Source organism: Marmota marmota, unplaced genomic scaffold (assembly GCF_001458135.2).
Source record: "Marmota marmota marmota unplaced genomic scaffold, marMar, whole genome shotgun sequence".
NCBI lineage: Eukaryota > Metazoa > Chordata > Mammalia > Rodentia > Sciuridae > Marmota > Marmota marmota.
Window position 1 is genome coordinate 14,929,534 of NW_026000075.1, and position 18,953 is coordinate 14,948,486.

The 18,953-nt window shown below is 35.3% G+C and overlaps 1 protein-coding gene across 2 annotated transcripts in view; it reads left to right on the forward strand.

The window, feature by feature from the left end:
- Positions 1-16,496: 16,496 nt before the first annotated feature.
- Zbbx (zinc finger B-box domain containing) overlaps positions 16,497-18,953 on the forward strand; it is a 149,493-nt gene continuing 147,036 nt past the window's right edge. For both annotated transcript variants that reach the window (XM_015494322.2, XM_048814366.1), the window contains exon 1: positions 16,497-16,588. The gene's annotated coding sequence lies outside the window, so the exon portion shown is untranslated. The remainder of the gene's footprint in view (positions 16,589-18,953) is intronic.

The window sequence follows — 18,953 nt, forward strand, 5'->3', positions numbered from 1 at the left end:
AAATATTTGTTTGTAGAATAGAAAAATAATTTTGAAAGGCAACAGATGATGGCAGTGTCAGAAATGCTGTGATTCAGTGCAGGGGTGAGGGGGAACATGTTTCTATCAAGAAGAAAGACACTTTCCCACCAAGCTTAGGTGGGAAACATATCCACATATTGGAACATATCCACAATTGGAACCAATAATAAACTCATAAGGATTAGGCTCCAAATAAAAGACTAGCAGAGTGGATTACAAAACAAGATAGACTGTGATGTTCACCAGAGACTCATTTTTAAGCAAAGACATCACAGGCAGGAAGTAAAAGGATGTAAAAAGATATTCCATGGAAATAAAGTATAAAAACAAGCAGAAGTATGTATTCTCATTGTCAAGAATGAAGATTTTCAGCACAAACTTATCTGAAAGACAAGGAAGGTCCCTCCATACTGGTAGAGGGAATAATTCAACAAGAAGATATGATGATAATAAATATTTATGCCCCAAATGCTTCTTGACTTTGTCAGATAAACCCCAAAACAATAATACTGGGCAATTTCAAATATTCTTCTCACTAGTAGATGGGGTTTTCAGATAATACAATATAGGTATTTCTGATCTAAACTACTAAAACCAATGGATGAAATAGACATCTGTAGAATATTTCATCTAACCACACATGAATTCACTCTCTTCTCAGCAGCTCATGGATCCTTCTACAAAATAGAGTATATTTTAAGTCACAAAACAAGTCTTGGCAAATTAAAAAAAAAATTGATGCAATCACTTGCATCTCATCAGATCATGATACAATGAAATTAGAAGTCAAGGACAAAAAAATAATAGAATCCACATAAATACATGTGAAATTTTCTTTTAAATGAGGAATGAATCATAGAACAAATGACAGGAGAAATTAAATATTACTCTAATCAAACATGAATAGTGAAACATTGAACAAAATATCTGGGATACGATTAACATAGTCTTAGAAGAAAAGTTTATAGTTTTAAGTGCTTATATTAAACAAAGAGAGAGAGAGAGAGAGATTCCAAATAAGCAATATAATGTTACATCTGAAGACCCTAAAAAAGTAGAAACAAACTAATTCCCAAACCAGTGAAAGGGTGGAAAAATTAAGATAGAGCTGAAATTAATGAAACGAAGACTAAAGAAATAAAGCACTGATGTAACAAAAAAGTTGGTTTTGTAAAGACATTAACAAAATTGATAAGCCCTTAGTGGAACTAAACAAAAGAAAAAGAGAAAGAACCCAAATCAACAAATTAGGGGTAAAAATGAGATATCACCACAGATATTTCTGAAATTTAGAGGATCATTAGGGACTATTTTGAAAACATATTTTAATAAATAGGAAACTCTGTAAGATATTGACAAATTTCTAGACTCATATGACTTACCCAAAATAAAACAAGAGGATACAGAATACTTTAACAGGACCATATCAAGCAACAAGATTGAAGCAGTAATAAGAAACCTTCCAACAAAGAAAAACCCAAGACAAGATGGATTCTCAGCTCAGTTGTACCAGATTTTTAAGGAAAGACTAATGTTAATTCTTCTCAAATTATTCCATGAAATAGTAAGAAAGAAAACACTTCTAAATTCATTCAATGAAGCCAGTATCACCCTGATACCAACACTGGACAAAGACATATCAAGCAAAGAAAACTACAGATCAACATCCCTGATGAATATAGATGCAAAAATCCTTTATTACATATTACCAATTTACACTTGATAACATGAGAAGATTTTATACCATGACAAAATGGGTTTTATCCTAGAAATGCAAGGTAGGCTCAACATACACAAACCAATAAATGTAATTCTTCACAAAAAGTGGAATTAAGAACAAATATTACATTATCATCTCAGTAGATGGAGAAAAAGCCTTCAACGAAATTTGGTATCCATTCATGTTAAATACATTGAAGAAACTAGGGACAGAAGGAACTTGCAACATCATAATGGTTATATATGACAAACCCCAAATAGACATTATAACAAATAAAGGAAAACTGAGAACCTTTCCTCCAAAACCAGGAACAAAATATGACATTCAATCTCACCACTTCTATTCAATATATTCTTTGAAATTCTAGCCAAAGCAATCAGGCAAGAGAAATAAACTAAAAGAATGTAAATAGAAAAAGAAGAGTTCAAATAGTCTCTGCTGATAACATGATCCTGTACTAAGTCTCAGAAAACTATATCGGAAGATTTCTAGAGATAATAAACAAATTCAGTGAAGTAGCAGGATAAAAGATCACCATACAAAGATCAATAGTTTTCCTATACTGCACTAATAAATCTGTCAAGAAAAAATTATGAAAACAATTTCATTCACAATACCCTAAAAAAGTAATTGGAATTAAATTTAACCAAGAAAATTAAAAACCTCTACAATAAAAATTTTTAAAAAGTAAAGAAAGAAAATAAGGAACTTAGAAGTTGGAAAATTCTTCCTTATTATTAAGTAGGAAGAATTAATATTGTTAAAATGGGTGTATTATCAAAAACAATTTACATATTTAATGTAGTCCTCATCAAAATACCAAGTTTGGGTATTTTGATGAGGACTACATTAAATCTGTAAATTAGAAGAAAGACCTAAAATGCATATGAAAGAATAAAAGACCCAGAATAGCCAAAACTATACTGAGAAATAAGAGCAATGATGGTGTTATCATAACACCTGATCTCAAATTATGTTACAAAGCTCTAATAACAAAAAACCCCATAGTATTGGCTTAAAAACAAGGTTGAAGACCAATGGAATAGAAGACACAGAGACAACCTCACAAAAACACAGTCATCTGATCCTTGACAATGGTTCCAAAAACACACATTGGAGAAAAGATAACCTTTTAAACAAATGGTGCCAGAAAAATAGGATATCCATTCATAGAAGAATGGAACTAAATCCCTATCTTACCCTGAACAAAAATCAACTTAAAGTGAATCAAAGACCTAGGATTTGGACCAGAAACACTGAAACCTCTAGAAGAAAACAGGATCAGCACTCTAATACACTGACATAGGCATTGACTTTCTTAATAAAACTCCTAAAGCTCAAGAAATAAAACCAAGAATCAATAAGTGGGATGGAATCAAATGAAAAAGCTTCTGCACAGCAAAGGAAATGATTAAGAACATAGAGAAATGTACAGAATGGGAGAAAATCTTTGCCAGATACTCCTCTAACAGGTGACTAATATCCAGAATTACATAAAGAATTCAAAAAAACTTGACACCAGAGTTAACAAATAACCCAATCAATAAATGAGCTAGTGTACTGAAGAGACATTTCTCAAAAGAAGAAATTCAAATGGACAACAAATATATGAAAAACTGTTCAACAACCTTATCTGTTGGGGAAATGCAAATCAAAACTACACTTAAATTTCATCTCATTCCAGATAGAATGACAATAATTAAAAATACATATAAAATAACTGCTGGCAATCAAAAAGTTACATTTGTACTTTGTTGGTAGGACTGCAAATTAGTACAACTACTTGGGAAGTGATATGGAAATTCCTCAAAATATTAGGAATGGAGCTACCAGACTACCTAGCTATCTCCCTCATCAGTAATTATCCAAAAGAACCAAAATCAGCATACTATAGTGATACATATTTGATATGTATATCACCAGTGTTTATAGCAGTACAATTCACAATAGCCAAAGTGTCTTTCAAGACACAAATGGATAAACAAAAGGTGGTGTGAATCTACAATGGAGTTCTACTCAGCTATAAAGAATGAATTAATTTTTGTCATTTGCTGGTAAGTAGATGGATTTGGAGGACATCGTGTAAAGTGAAATAAGCCAGACTCAGAAAGTCAAAGGTTGACTATTTCTTCTAATATGTGGAAACCAGAATAAGAGAGAGAGAGAGAGAGAGAGAGAGAGAGAGAGAGAGAGAGAGAGAGAAAGGGGGATCTTAGGAAAATAGAAGGGAGACCAATAGAGTAGAGAAAGGGGATTGAAAGAGAGAGAAGAAGAGAAGGTGCGGTGAAGTACCTTGTCAAGGGGAACAAAATTTACCAAATTATGCTATGTTCATGTATAGACAATGAATCCCATTTGCATATATGATTATAATGCACTGACATAATAATAATAATGGAAGGAAGATTAGTAAAATAGAGCATATGGACCTGGGAGAGAGAGGAAAGGAAAGGGAAGGTGCTGGGGAATGAGATTGATCAAATTATGCTATGCGCACATATGAATCGGGTATAATGAATCCCACTATTATGTTTGATTATAATGTTCTAACAACAAATGGATAAATAAATAAACCCAGTATGAAAAAAATTTACTACAAAATATCCCTAGTAGATCAAATGTGAAGTTGACAAAATGAAAGAAAATACCCATTTAGTCTACTGTATAGACTCTGTATCTCATTATTTTCTCACCATGATTTTTGATCTTCAGTTTATACAAAGCATAATAACTTGTCCATTACTATGGGGACTTGGGAATGAGAAGTAGAGAGGAAGAAATAATTTTAGGATTCTCTGAAGGAATGAATGTATTAGAATTAGAGGGATAATTTTAATAAGCCTCTTTATCCTTCTATGGTTTGATATTGGGAAATTATTCATGGCAAGATTCCCTTCTTCTTTGTCCTTTCATCAGGGTGGTGCTTCTGCATGATCCTTGGCCCATCACATATGCTTGCAAAATGTATAGTTTCTTGAGATCCACCTCTGATCCACTAAGTTAGAATTTTCAGGATTGGGTCCTTAATATTTCTGGTAGTCAGAAATACTCCCAGAGAGAGATTAACCTGATTGTGTATGCAGGAAAAAACTTTCTGTGAGGGGCTAAGTATATGTCAAACTTTGACAGGTTTCTATAGCACCTATTAGCATGGATCAATGATAATGAAGACTTGCTTTCTTTAGGCATATAGTATTTTGATTTATGGAGCTGGAATGTGATCAGATACTTACCTTGCTTCCTGATGGCAGAAACAAACAAACAGGCAAACATGAGTTGAGAGATGAAAGGACAGAACAGCGATTTTTATCAATCTAATTGTTATTTTTCTACTTAATCTCTTTAATTTGCACATTTTTGAGGAAAACAGGCAACTAAATGTTTGACAGGATTATTATGTATGTGCAGGAGTCTTGCACTTGATGCAATCAGAAATAACAACTAAGTCCCAAATCTCTAAACAATGTCCACTGGGAATAATTTTTTTTTTCAAAGTCTTGAAGTAGAAATGGTTCTTAGCCATTAGCTATGTAAAGATTGGACAAAAAGTACAAAAAAAAAAGTTGAGAAACATTTTAAAATGTTAAGTTATAGGACAACTCCACCCAATGGATTTCTGTTGAATTTCACTTTTGTTAAGAAACACTATTCTGTATATACTAAATGCAATCTGAACTTATATTTAACTGATCACAGTTATGGGAAGAGTAAATAATTAGTGTGCTGTAGACAGAGAAAGGAATGGAAGAAAATATATTCAGATATAAACAGATTTTGATGTGTGTGGAAAATGTGGAGTGAATATATTTTCTATTTTGAACATATTTTCCGTATCTAACTTTTCATCATCTATCACATATCTTTCTATTTACATCTATGTAAAATTAGTGGAAATGGTCAATAAACTTTATTTTACAGAAAGCATTCATGAAGTGCTGAAGGACAGTTTGGGGGCTATGTACATGTTAAAAAGGTTATGCTGCTTTAGTTCTTGTATCATGTTTATAATTGGTTGTGACTTGTAATCCAATAGTTCAATAGGACCAGAAGTGAGATAATTGCATTTTACTTCCACCTTTTCCATTAACTTGGTTTGCTATTATGGGTAAGTAATTTAATATATCTACTTCAGTTTCCTCTTTAGTGAAATGCAGACAGCCACATTAGCTTTTTTTTTTTTTTTTTAAACTCTAGCATCAAAAATTAATTGAGGGAATGACTAGCTGGGAAGAATGGCAAATACTGGAAGAATCTATTCATTAATATTCTGCAAGATAATATCAGTACTTTATTTCTTGAAGCAGTTTAGAAATATTAGCGATCTAACTCTTTTGAAAAATAAACCCAAATAAGCAATGATAAAAAATAAACAAGATTATGATAAAGTCAATAAAAATGAGTAAAATAAGTGGAACTGGAGATTTGTTTAGTTGAGTATAAGAAATAATTATATATGCTTTGTAATCATTTAAAGTAAGCTGTAAGCTATGATAAATAGATTGCAAATATCTGGCTTAAATAAGATGAAGTTAATTTTTTTTCTTTTATATAAGGGTCTGTTTGGAGAGGGCATTCATACAAGGCAGAGAGGCAATGTCTCAGGGCAATGTTAAGAATTTAACATTGTAAAATTACTGTACTTTGCTTAAGGGAAGTTGGGAAATATAAACCCTAAGTGGTTCACTGTATCAACAGAAAAAAAATTAGTAAAGGTGGCTGTGTTTTGATGTAGGCAAGCTAGCATTCTTTTAGTTATATGGATAACTTGTTCTCAGAAATCAGTCTGTGAAATCATTGCATCAATATGCTATGGAAAGTGTATCCAATTTTTCTCCCTCTTTGCTCTTATCTTATCCCATGGTTTTAAATTCCATCCATAAGCTGATGGTTCCCAAATTTTTATTAACAGCTTTGATCCCTACCTTAAACTCTGTCTAGATTGGTATAGTGAGGAATTACTTACCCATCCAATGAATGTCAAATATCTCAAGTTTAGAATGTCAAATTAGTTAATGGCCCCAGTATTCACCCCAAATCTGGAAGCCAGATTTAATTACTCCACTCAAACGAAGACAGTCCCTGAATAATTCCTTTTAGTCTTTCTTCCTTGTATAATAGAAACCTTGAGTGTTAGGTGGGACCTGCCATCCCAGCTGCAGACTATATTTTCAGCTTCCCTTGTGATTAGGTGTTGTCCAATGACTAATATTTGCCTTATGGGACGTAGACCAAATCAGGCAAGCATGATTCTAAGTCTTGTACATGAAAGAAATGCGTCAGTAATTGCCACTCGTATACATTGCTGGTGGGAATGGCATGAAAAAGAGTCTGGCAATTTCTTATAAAGTTAAATATGAATTTACCATAGGATCAGCAATTCTAATTTTAGATGTTTATCAAAAGCAATGAAAATATTTACCCAAAGAAAATAGAAATATTTGTTCACACAAAGACTGGCATAAAAATATTTACAGCTGCTATATTCATAATAGGTAAAAACTGGAAACAATTAATTGCCCATTGAAAAGTGAACGTATAAAGATGTGGTATATCTGTCCAACGGAATAGTCTTCAGTAACAAAAGGGAACAAACTGCTCACACAATGACTAAGACAATCCCTAAACAATTGTGCCGAATGAAGAAAGGAGTACATAGAAATGTGCAGACCATATCATTCCACTTAGGATAAATGCTACAACAGGCAACGTTATTCCACAGTGGCAGAAAGCAGATTAGTGATTACCTGGAGTTTCCAAAGGGTAGGAGTAGTGACCTCAAAGGGGTAAGCAGAGAATTTTGGGGGGATGACACACACACACACACATACACCCCACAGACATACCTTAATATTAGTGGTACTTTAAAAGATTCATTAAAACTTACCAGCACAGACCACAGAGTATTAAATAAGAAATCAATCATTTTGAAAACAGATATTTCTTAAAAACAGAAATATAAATGGACATTAGAACTGTGTAAGCTAATTATCTCTAAAGAAAGTTTAAGATATATTTTTCACGTATCAATTGTTTAAAAAACAAAGAACCGAGGGAGTGCCTTCATTTTTCTTTCCCTTCTTTTTCCTTGAAGTCTCATGGGCTTGACTGTCAGCTTGATGATAAGAGCTAGGTGAATCTTAGACCTCGAATGAGTGTCAAGTACTCAAAAGGCGGTTTCATTCTGGATAGCTTAAGTTGAAAAACTCAGTGTTTCCCGTGTTTGTTCTACTGTTGAGCGGGGTCTTCTCCTAGTAGCTGTCCTGTATCTTAATTCAGTGATTCAATCCTTAACACAGTAAATTTGTGAGTATCTGATCTAGCCATGGCATTACCCTTCTCTCTTGACTTTTGTTTGCCCATTGGCCTCCTATATCTTTTTTATTTTTATTTATTTGGGGGGGGGGGTCTGCTGGGGATTGAACCCATGGCCTTATGCATGCGAGGCAAGCATTCTACCAACTGAGCTGTATCCCCAGCCAGGCCCCCTGTATCTAATCTACCCTGGTCATTAACGTAATTGCAAAGATCATATCAATCTTTTATACCTCCTCTGCCTAAAACTTGCTCATGACTTCCAATATTAATTAGAAAAGGATCCCAATCCCTTCTTTTGGCCTTGTTTCTATCTTCTTGCCTATCACCTCTCTTTTTTATTCACCACATTGAAACCACATCCTCATTCTTCCCAACCCAGGGCAGGCTCTATATCTAATGTGGGCTCACTGTAAACATCACTTCCACAGGAAGGTTTTTCTCTGACTACATTACCCAAAATAGGATCCCATTCCAGGAGAGTATCTATCTCATGTGGACCTATCTCATTCTCTTCTTGAAATGAACCAGAATTAGTGTGTAAGTATATCACATTTTTATTTCCAATAAAATGTAAACTCAATGAAAACAAAATGTTGGTTGGTTTTGTTTAATATTCAGCCTCCTAAAACCACACTTGGTATGCATTGGGCATTCCTTATTGTGCATTGAAGGAAAAAGAATGCTCCCTAATTCTATGTAGTTTATATCATTGTTCATTTAGTTAACTGTGCTGAAAATACTGGGGTCACCCTTCATTCCTCAGCCTCTCATCAAATTAATTCTAAGCACCTCGATGAATTTTTATGTGTAAGGACTGGCTCCTTTCACTTCCTTTCAGCCTTGTCTCTCTACCTTGGCCTAGGCCATGAATAACCTTACAATGTCACAATGGCCTCTTAATTTCCCTCCCCGTTGCCAGCATTGTATGATTTCCTTCTACCTTTTCTTTCCTTCTCCCTTGAAAGTTTCAGTAGTGCTGTAAATTTTTACATTTTTAACCTTTACCACAGTTTGAATTTTTTTTTCTTGTGGTGCCATGGATGGAACTCAGTGTCTTGCAGGTGTTTAGCTGTGCTCTGTGGCAGAGCTTCACCCCCAACCTAAACCAATCACTTTCTAACTCAGGCCAGGGAAATTTCTATATGCTTTTTCTGAACCTAGAGTACTCACTGCTTTCATTTCTCCCTAAAAAAACTAGTCTGGTGTTCCTACTCAACCACCTGTGCCATAGTTAGACATACATCACTTAGGCCAAGAAGCCTTTCTAGAGCCCCAACTTCGAGATACCGTCTTTCCTCTGATCATGTTCTCAAAATTTTAGCAGTTGTTATTCTGAATTCTGTCCTATATCCCCTATCTAGACCATATTTTCCCCCAGAAATGGAATATAAATCTGTCTTCTTCATGCTTATAGATATTATTGGTCAGAACACTTGGAACACAGTACGTCCTCAATAAGCATGAATTGAATGTCTGCATGAGCACCATCTTCACCAAAGCTAGTTGTATTAGCTGCTTTATAATATTTGGAATTAATGTGAAGATAGGTACATGATAACATTAACTTGCAGTGGACCTGAGAAGGGTAACTCTGGTGTGTTCTCTAGTGTTTAGAGTTATGGCAGCCTCTTTGGAATGTTTTGGGAGTAACTTCTGCAAAGGTAAGGCTATTATTATACAACGTTTCATAAAATGTAATGAAAAATCTGCCCCTGGGGATCAGAACTGTAGGAGAATAAAGTTGATGAAAGGAAATTGCTGTTAGACATCTTATGTCAAATAAACCTTGTAACTCTTGTTTTGTGCCTCCCAGCTTGAGTGCGCAAGAGAAAAATGCAAATTTTCCAAATGAAGTACAGCTAGCAGTGCATAAATCTCAAGAAGACAGTAGGATACACTTATTAAAACTTGGCAAGGATCAAAATTGAATGACTTTTTTTTCTTTGAAATGCCAGTTTTTTTCTTTTTAAGATTAGGTTTTCCCTAAAGCTACATCAATTATAAATAATTGTCTGCTAGCAAAACTGGCACAGTTAAAGCAAATAAACTAAGAAATTAAACTGATTAAAAAATAAACAAGAGATTTTAGTTTTTTTTTTAAGTCGATGACTTCGATAGCATGAGTTTTCCATGTCTGTGTAAGAATATTAATATTATGGGAGTCATAGATTAATGCTTTTTTGTTGTTAGGGAAAAATTCTGGGAATCTGTTTGGACTTGCTGTATAAAGAAAGTTACTCTATTTTTACTTTACAATTTTTCTTGGAGGTATTTTACTCAAGGTTCTTTGTACTGCACAGCCCAAGCCAGCCCAAGCTAGTTTAATTAATAAAGTGGATTTTTAAAAATATGTATTATATAGAATGTTGTTAGTCCTCAGAAAAGCCATCTCTCATCTTTGCTTTACTCCCCCATTTCTTCCTCCTTTTTTCTTCCTAGTTTCCTTTTGTTTTTCTTTCTGTGGTTCATATGGCAGAATACTGGTATCCTGAGAATCTCTCTCTCCACCTCAATTCCACATTTTTAGAAGACAGAATCGGACTGGTCATTATAGCGTGGACTGGATCATGCAGTACAGCATGGCTGCCAAGATGCACAGCTTCTTGTCGGATAACAGCAGGATGTGAGACTATTGGTGCCCACTACAATAGTTTATCAGTCCTTGAATGGAACCCCAGATACTAACCTTACATTAAATTAGAGGCTACTGTGAAAAATAAAATAATGCTGTTTATGTTCAAATAAACTGTCCTCTTATTTAAAATTGACTTTCTAAAATCTTGTCCTTGAATTTTTTTCTGCACTTTCTAGACCCATTTCCATGAACGAAAGAAATGGTGTTTTTAATAGGAGTATTTATATTGTCAAATACAAATACAAATATGAGACACGAACTTCAGAGACTGGTGCCAGTTTTTTTTTCCTCCACTTGGTGTTGTGTGTGCTTGTTTATTAACAGTAAAAGTATAAATGACACTGAGGACAAATGAGGATTGGATTACTGCCATGAATTCATTTGTGTCCTTACCTCCTCTGTGAGGACCCTGCAGTAAACACTGCTGGATAAACAAGGCTGAGTATGGGCTTTAAACTGGTCTGTTTTAGGAAAGTTGGATGACTGTCTTTCCCAAAATCATTTCCTTCATGATTTTGTGAAGGCTCCCGTGACGATTTCCAGTTGTCTTTTTAGCTCTGGTTCCAATCTATATGCTGATGATACATATTACACACACATACACACACACACACAGGGTCAGCCCCCATCATTCTCCTAATAACCAGAGCTATATTTTATTTTTCTTACTCCCTTCTGCTACCACAAAAGTACAAATTACAAAACTGAACTCATTCTGTCAACTTCCTTGGCCCCCTCTCTGTGAACTTGTTTCTTTTCCTGCTGTTCCAGAGTTGGGCGTCAGTACCATCTCCTCAGTCAACCAAGCTATGAAATCCAGAGATCAGCAGATTTACTCTCTGCTCCTGGCCAATCACTTTTCTCCGATCTCCAAGTACTGATGGGAGTTTACAAAATCACATTGAATTTATTATGCTTGGCCTGTGTCCTCTAGATTGATTTGTTGCAGACTCATCAATATAAGCATATTTTGAACTTGTCTTCATCTTCTGCCTTTGCATCTATCTTGTCAACAGAATGCCATTTGGAATATGCTATTATAAATATACTGATTCCTCTTTAAAAATAATTTGGGGGTCCACCCACAGACGATCAGGATAACATCTGACTTGTTTCTAAATCTGACTTCAACACAGCTTTTTATCCTTAATTTCTCTGCTACATGTACTATATACTATCTTTGAACCACCTGCCAATTTTGGCCAGGCCACAAACAAATGATACTCCCAAGTATTTTGAACATAGTACATTACATATTAATTGCTTGTAGACTTTTGTTTGAGTTCCTCAAGGACAGAGATGGCATTTTTGTATATCTTTATGTACATCTCAGATCAGTGCCTGGGAACAGAACAGATGTAGACTAAATGTTGATTGAATAAAGCTATGACCATTCAAGAAGCCTATGCATCTATTTTTCATTGGAAGACATAGCAAGCACATCACAAAAATTGAAAATTTATCATATGCCCTGATGATTCTCCTTCACTTGTGAAGCATCAGTAATAATTGCCTTGTGTTATGGAAATGTATTTGCTGAAGAATTCTGTGTCATGGATGACAGCTAGAAATTATAATGCTGAGAAAAATTACAAAAGGGCAATGTCACTTCCTTATAGTAAGTTCCTTCTTTTTTCTTCTCAAGTTTAGCCACTGATATGTGTTTAGATGTTTGTATCATACTAATTTAGGTTTTTGAGAACTATTATTTATAATTTTATGTTGTCCCTAAAGCTCAGCTATGCTTGACAAGTTTAAAAACCCATATATATGAAATTGGATGTAATACTTCTAAACAACAGAGAATATAGATGCTCCATGTACAAGTTAGACCACATTGCAGGACTTATAAAAAAAAAAGTAGATTGTAGAATACTGGTTTTTTAATTCTGAACTGACTGACAATTTCTGACTTTTGCAGAGTTCTAGAGGCTAGGGAGTAGAAGAAAATTGAAAGGATACTTTTGAAGCCACTGGTATGCTATGAGTCCCCTTTCCCTCCAAAGAAGGAAGGGTTGGTGCTATTAAAATTATTTCAGTAGTAAAAAAAAGTGATGTTCTATAAATATAGAATATAAATGTGCTACAATTTATTTCATTCATTAAGGAATGATTTGTTGTCTGAGTGGAAAGCTAGTTCAAGGAAAATTTGGTTAGTTGACTATATTTAGGCTTTGAGAAAAAATATTGGCATAAGATATCTAGATGAAATGCAAAATTGGTTAATGTTGAAGTTTTATTACCTATCACTTTTTAATTGTTTTATTTAAAAGACATATTTTTATGCCTAGGTACAAAGTATATGAAAGGCAACTTAAAATCTAAAATAAACATATAACTTTATAAAATCAAAGCTTTAAATGATAATAAAACAAAGAAACATTTTGTTAGAGACTAACAGTTACCTTACAGTGATCCAGTATGGTATTGAAAAGACAAACAGTTGTTCATTAATCTTATTTGCAAGCTTTTGATAATGTTTGTTGGCAATTCTTGACCCTCTTTTCAAATCTGGTAATATGTGCATCAATGGGTCCCTGTAGCTCGGGCCAAAGGGAGCTGTTGTTTGAGTGGTCAGAAGTGTGAGTGGTCAGAAGTGTGTGTCAGGCTGGCTGGCTGGCTGATAGGGTATGAGCCAAATAGAGATGACCATGTTGGCTGTCCTACAATCCCACAGCATAGAAAGGCAAAGCATGCAAGAGGATTTTTGAAGGTCAGACATAGAACATGTAAGAATGTGAGAAAGTGGGCAATTATAAATTCTGCCTAGGGGAACCACTGAGACTTCATTCAGAGGAGCGAGAAAAAAATCAGGTGATACCTGGGACCTCAGTAGGTAAAGGTCAGAGAAGAAAGTATTATCTGCATCTAAAGGAAGGCAGGGGAGAAGGTTCCAGTCGGTAGGGGAGGGCTGGTGTCTGGAGAATGAACTGCTTTGAGCACCTGCCAGCCAGAATAGGACTTTTATGACTTATTCCTTGTCCTGTTCTGTGATTATAATGTAGGCAATTAATAAAACTGAAGCACCAATGGATAATGAAAAACAGAAACACAAACCTTTCTTAACAGTTTCCTGATTTGAGGCTTCCTTGAACTCTGTAGTCCCACCACTGTAAAAGGCAAAAATCTAATGCTAAATCATACAGAGTTTTGACAATTATGTGGGAGGACGATTTTTATTATTCACATAAAAGCTTTTATTACCTGTGACTGACCAGAAAAATCCTAGGGTCTGCCATAATTTTCCTCCAGGCTGTACTTCTACCAAGTACAAAAAAAAATTACTTAATGAATTGGGCTTATTCAATGGAATTGTGTGTGTGTGTGTGTGTGTGTGTGAGCGAGAGAGAGAGAGAGAGAGAGAGAGAGAGAGAGAGAGAGAGAGAGGATGTTTTTAAGCATGACCTTGCAGCTGTCTTTCAAACTCAATAAGTCTGTGCTTTAATTTCTGCATTATGGGTAATTTTTTCTCTTTAAATTGAATATTCCTAGCTCAGAAAACTTGTGTTCAAATCTTGTCTTCACAGTGGCACAGTGAAGCGTGCTTTTTTGCAAAAACCCTCAGGAATACTGTGCTCCTGATATAGATGTGGTAAACTATTTGCAGAATTGCTGGTGTGTCAGTTAAATGCATTCTGCTTCAGTGGAGAGAGTATCATCTCTCTAGAGGTGTCATTGTTTTTACATGTTTCATTTCATTTTGTCACTAATCATAGTTCTGAAAGACAAGTACTTTATATTTTGTATTTTACTGTGTGACTTGGCATGGATTATATCTTGGCTTTGCTTTTGTCTTTCCTACTTGTACATAAGCTATTTTTATAAACATAAGCAAGATAATGTTATTTTGATGCTTTCAAAAATATCAGAATATCTCACACATTAATTTTTAGGAATTTAATACTATTATGCCAGTAAATGCATTGTAAGGATGTTTTTTTTTGTTGTTGTTGAAGTAAAACTGAGTCCTATATAGATGTGATAAGAAGCTTGATGCAGAATACTGCTTTACATTGGGCCAGAATTGAAGTTAGTTTATTGTTCCCTTTCTCTGGAATGTTCTTTGTCATGATTGCCCTTGTCTTCTTCTTTCAGAGACTTCTCTGACCATCTAATCTAACATAGAACTCTTAATTATTTTCTATTTCTTTATTATGCTTTTTCTTTATAATACTCGATACATACTTGTATTTGTTTATTGCCTTAAAGGACTTTATTTTCTTTATTGCATCATTTTTCAGACCTAGATGAATGGACTTTCAATACTTGTTGGATAAATAAATGAATACTGAAAACATCATTCCTGGTAATTTGATGATTATACCTGTCTAAGAAACATAGCCAGAACAAGAAAAGTAACAGTATTAAACATCCCCTTGAAATTTTTCACTGTAGTGGCATTAAGGGAAGGATTTGGTGAAGTCATACCATAAGCACATGAGAGTAACCCTTATAGTACACCACCACCACCATTTCTTACAGTTTAAGGGCATGGCTTATACCTAAAGACAGTGTCCTTGTGTTATTCACCATTTTGTCCATTACTGTGTGTGGAGTAAACTTTCAACCATGAGACTGGGCTTTAGGGTTCACTTAGGCCACGCAGGAGGCAAGTGTAGCATGACCAGGACTCTTATTCAAATCTGCCTGACATCAAAACCTGAATATCCCCCCAAACCCATTGTCTTCTCTTATTCACGGTGGTTATACTTTTACACATTTGAGTCTACCAAAAGAAAACATTGAATGTTTTCTTAAATGGACATCTGCAGGCACACTAATGTGGGAAGTAAGGGTGCAAAGCTTAGTGTGTTAACTATAATAGTTAAGATTACTAGTTCAGTACTGATATGAATGCAATATGGTTATTATAATTTAGGGAGTGACTGCAGAACCAACCACAGATGCCTACGGTATATAAAAACAGAAATATAAAAAACCCAACAGCATATTTAAGAAGCTGAAAAATGAAATTAAATTCCCTATAGAGGCTCTGTTCATGGGTTGAATACGTGTGTGCAGCTCATAACTATTTGTTTTTGGTGGTTGTTATTTTGTTTCATGCACACATACATTTTATATTCACACATCTTCATGGGTCATATATAAAGAAAAAGAAAGTTCTGGACTTGCCAAAAGTCCTAGATTCTTATCCTAAGTTTGTCTTTTGTACGTTTTGATGAGCAAGAAAACAAAGGATATATGTGTAAGATCTGAGGCAGAACTGCTTGGGTAGATTCTTGGGTTTGCTATTTGCTAGCTTTTGCAATTGGGGGTTTAGTAACATTTTCGGTGCCGCAGTTTTCTGTTTTTTGGCACCAGGGATTGAACCCAGGGGGGCTTAACCACTTAGCCACACCTCCATCCCATTTTAATATTTTATTTAGAGACAGAGTCTCACTGAGTTGCTTTAGAACATCGCTAAGTTGCTGAGGCTGGCTTTGAACTCGCGATTCTCTTACCTCAGCCTCCAGAGCCTCTGGGATTACAGGAGTGCGGCACCACACCTCACGCAGTGCCTCAGTTTTCTTAAATATCCATTAGGTTGTTGTGGTGATGAAGCAAATATTACATCTAAAGCTCTTAGACTAGCGCTTGCAATGATGAGGGCTGAATGTTACATCCCTCATTTCCAAGACCTCTTCTGCTGGAAAGCCTCCTCAATCTGTTACATTTCCTTACCCTCTTTTTACAGTGACCGCCCTTTTGTCTCAAAATCCACGGGGCTCTTTTGCTCCCTCTGCCGGCGGACAGTGGCAGGACCAAACGTTCTGGTTGCTATGGGTACCGAGGTACGCGGTAACCAAGGAGACCAAGGCGGAAACTCTGGACAGCTTTGGCTCGCTGAGGAGGAAGCGGCTGGGGTCTCCCAGGGAGTTGGCAGGCTGCGGATGGAGGTGGGAGACTGGAGTCTTGGGGTCGACGTGGCGGGGTTGTGAGCGGATCTGGGTGGTGCTGGGAGTCGGGAGGCAAGACTGAAAAGGAGATTCTTTGAGGGGTGGAGCTGGGGGGCGTCGTCCTAGCAGGTGTTTGTTAAGCCCTCTCGTGTGCCCACACAGTATCAAGCCTGGGAGCAGCAAGACAGAGCGCTGGCCCAGAAGTTCAACATCTTGTGCTTTAGTAAACAAAAGACTTAGCCCATAATGCTAATGTATGAAGGGGAACCCTAGATGGAGGAATCAGGGCCTTTATCAATTGTACTATCTACTACTTTTTTTTTTTTTTTTAAGTGCTAGCCCTCCTTTGAAGTAATTTGTGCACTGTGAAAATTTTGGTTTCGGGAGAAAACATCACTTTATCTTTTGTAGCTTTTTTTCTGCCTTCCTGGCTACATGCACCTACTTCACCCTTGAAGTCCACTCCTCTCAAGTAAAGGTTATGGTAGGGTGTAAATGACCCTGAGAAATTGGACACTCTGGAAGTCCCCCCCCCCCCCCATAAGCATTAAAAGCACTGAGGTATATAGGTTGCGTGTATGTGTATGGCATATTCTCAATATGCACATACATATATGTAAGTGTGTGTATATATGTATGGCTTGCCTTCAACATATATAGAAATATGTAGAATATATGTGTGTGTATACATGTGGCTTGCCTATTAAATTTAGTAAATCTCATTTTAAAAATTCTTAAAGCTGAAAATACTGTACAAGATATATGCCTAGGGTAATCTAACAACTCCCTCCACCTCTTTGAATATTTAATCTTATAGGATACTTAGAGGCTTGTACTGACCTCCCATTACATTGCCAGCTGTATTGCAAATAAATTATCTGAAAGTAACTGCTTTGTTTACTTGCTTCAGGACACTTAATACTTCATGCAATTAATTTACTTGCTTTTTCATTTTTTCCCATTTCTCTCACCAGAGTATAAATTCAGTGAGAACTGGTTCACCATGTTCATTGGTACTTAACTTGATACAAGACACAGTTTTAAATTTATATTTATCAGTTGCTCATTGAGGTCTGGTAGGAGACATGGGGAAAATAAACCCATTATTTTGGGAAGAAAGGTATGTTTGTTTAAATTTTTTCTCATTAGGTAGACTGTAATTTTTCAAAAAGAAAAATACATAAAACTTAGCACATTGTCAACATTGCACTGTGTGGAGACACTGTACTAATTGCTGGGGATTCAAAGATCAATGAAGGACTGCTCTCAAATATTTGGGCTACTTAGGGAAACAACATTTATATGAACAATGATGCAGAAAAATAAACCCAGGCAGCATATAATAGCAAAGTAACTTAATACATATGATGTCATTACAGAAAGGGAAGCTCTTTTTTGGAGGAAATCTTCCTTAGAAAGGTGACCTTTGAACTGTGTGTTGCATAGAATAAAATTTGGTGAGCAGAGAAGTGGGACATAAATCAGAAGACTTTGGAATATTGGGATGCCTATGAAATAGCTTAAGTGCTAAGCAGAGTAGCTGGCAATTATTTTTTCTATGTGTATAGGCAATGATTTAGAGACAAAAAAATTAGCCACTTCATATTACTTGGGAGCAATTTGATACCCAAAAGGTTTTAAATGGTGTTTAGAGATATTGCTATAAAATTTGGAAAATACTTAATATAAAATGGTTTCTTTTTCTAAATTTCCTATTTATGTATGACAGGTGGAAAGTGTAAAAGAGGGAAGGATGTTTGCCAACAAATCTCGTAAATGATATGGATTAATCATTTTGAGTGTGTAAAACCATATTTAGATTTTAAGCCTTTAGAGGAGCCAAGAGGATTGGGAAGAATATAGCAAATTTTGTTTTTTCCCCAGTCTTAGATGCTTTCATTTTCAGATGCCTAAAATTTCGTGAAGAGATACCCAGGGTAATAGTGGATTGTAAGAGAATGAGTAGTATAGATAACATATTAACCTAAAGAGGTTTCTGAGAGGTGTGAATTTAAATACATTACTTTCATTGTTTATAATAATATGAAATTTTTAGTTGGTGTGGAATTAGTAAAATTGTACTTTTTAAAAACTATTTTGCCACTCACACGTTTTTAAGATAACTATTGACAAGTCTTGCTAGTCTAACTATGAAATGGAGAATGAATATTGCGTGAATATGTGTGAGCAGAGATCATTCTTTTTTTTTTTAATTTTTTATTGTGGGTTGTTCAAAACATTACAAATTTCTTGACATATCATATTCCACACTTTGATTCAAGTGGGTTATGAACTCCCACCTTCACCCCATACACAGATTGCAGAATCACATCAGTTACACATCCATTGATTTACATATTGCCAT